Here is a 2,548-nt window from a genome sequence, read left to right as displayed (position 1 = left end):
AAAAGTAAAAAAACTAGCGAGTAACGGAGGAATGTTTTCCGCGGTGGAGCCACCGACTGAGACATAGAAAAGTATTCCTGTTTCCAGAGAGAACATCCCACTCCAGAAAGAGGTTGACAAGTGGCCGTACCTACGCGAGGTGAGGTTGCCTCATATTGAGGCTGAAGTTGAGCTTCTCATTGGAACTAAAGAATACACCATATTGGAGCCATGGAAGGTGATCCCAAGTGAGGACAATGGTCCATACACCGTAAAGACAGCACTTGGATGGATTCTGAATGGACCACTCAGAGAAACAGATACTGCAGCCAATGATGTACAACCATGTGCTATTGTGAACAGAATAGCCATCGACAACGTGGAACAACTGCTTGTACGACAGTATAACCACGACTTTCCAGAGTGTCACTGTGATGATAAAGCAGGAATGTCTCAAGAGGACCACCACTTTATGGAGTCTGTGTCAAGGTCTACTCGTCTCACTGATGGACACTATTCCATAAGTCTTCCTACGAAGAAGTCGTGCGTTCAGATGCCGAACAATCGAAGTGCAGTGTTACAGCATGCACTGAGCCTTCAGCGCAAGCTGAAAAGGAATCCTGCACTCCATGAAGAATACACTGCCTTCATGAGTGACATGTTGAGCAAGGGATATGCCATTGAGGTTCCAACAACACAGTTAAACCGCAAGGATGGAAAACAGTGGTATATTCCCCACCATGGGGTATACCATCCACCAAAAAAGAAGCTGAGGGTGGTCTTTGACTGCATTGCCAGCTACCAAGGAGTTTTACTGAATAGTGAACTCCTACAAGGGCAAGATTTAACAAACTCATTGATCGGAGTGCTGACACGGTTCAGGCAAGAGTCTATCGCCTTTACAGCAGATATCGAAGCAATGTACCATCAGGTGTGTGTCCCGGATGACGACCTGCAGCACTTTCTGTGGTGGCCAGCAGGGGACCTCAATTGAGACATTGCTGAGTACAGGATGATGGTGCATATCTTCGGTGCGACTTCTTCTCCCAGTTGTGCCAACTATGCGCTGCGAAGAACAGCAGAGGAGAACCGCAGCAAATCATCACCTGAAGCTGTAAGCACAGTTCTGGAAAATTTTTATGTTGACGACTGCTTGAAGTCTGTTGCCACGGAAACTCAAGGTATGGAGTTATACACAGACCTCACTGAATTGTGCTCTGGTGGAGGATTTCACCTAACGAAACCTAACAGCACAGCTCCACCATTTTCTGATGGGAGCGAAAGTGGATATGGAACAGCATCATACTTGAGGATGACCAGCAATGACGGACGTGTTCACTGTACGTTAATGATGGGAAAATCCCGTGTGGCGCCCCTGAAGCAAACCACTATTCCACGAATAGAGTTGACTGCAGCTATGGTTGCTGCAAAGACAGACAAAATGTTAAGAACAGAGCTTCAGATGAATCTTCTTGAATCTACATTCTGGACTGACAGCACAACTGTGTTGAAGTATATTGAAAATGAAAATCTTCGCTTCAAGACATTCGTGGCCAATCGCGTTGCGGTCATTAGAGAGCTAACAAATCCTCAGCAGTGGAGGTACGTTGGTACAGCAATCAATCCAGCTGATTGTGCATCCAGAGGGCTTGCACCATCTAAGCTCATGAAGAATCTAAGCTGGTTCCACGGCCCAGCTTTCCTGAAAACCCCAGAAAGACAGTGGCCAGAAAGACCTGACAAGGAAAGGATTGATAAAGATGACACACTCAAAAAAATAATTCATTGGATGAACGTAATTTTATCTTGCCACTTATATTCCATCTAAACAAATCATGTTATATTAATCCATCTTGATTGTGTTGTGTCAACACGATATATGTGTGTAGGTTTGACATAATATTAACATTAACATTCAATTAATTTGACTTTTGTTCAATCAACATGTTTGTACCACGTTAGTCTAATTAAATTTATTTAAATCCATTTTCTTTGTTTAAACACTTTGGCACATCAAAAATCAGTCTTGTTACATGAACTAGTAAAATATTTGTTTGTTACACCAATGATAATCTTGTTGAATGAATGAAATATAACTTATGTCTGTAGTACATGTTGTATTCATATTAAGTAATGTTCAACCAAAAAAAAAATCAATGGATTTACAGCAACTTCCAATCCACCCATCTTCTTAGCTTTATCTGGGCTGCACTGAAAAAAATATGTTGTTGGATTTACTTAATTCAATGGTGGACATTTGTTGCACACAGATGTTTTGCTTTGGCAGCAACTTAAACAATTGAGTTAAATTAACACAATTTATTCATGTTCAATAAACCTGTGCAATTTGTGTTGATAAAATGTGACTTAAACATGTTTTGATGAAGTAATTTGAGTTCTTGGAATATTTTAATCCTTCACAATTTTCTCACGTTATCCCAACACGATTCAATAACTTTTACCCAATACTACTTGGTCACTTAAATACTACATGTTATCTTCAAATTACATTTTGCTATTATATTCTAGTATCAAATACACAATTTTCAAATGGAGGCCTTATAACAGA

This window comes from Maylandia zebra, linkage group LG11 (genome assembly GCF_041146795.1).
Source record: "Maylandia zebra isolate NMK-2024a linkage group LG11, Mzebra_GT3a, whole genome shotgun sequence".
Classification (NCBI taxonomy): Eukaryota; Metazoa; Chordata; class Actinopteri; order Cichliformes; family Cichlidae; genus Maylandia; species Maylandia zebra.
The sequence above is the reverse complement of the archived record's forward strand: the minus strand, read 5'-3'. Positions refer to the sequence as shown.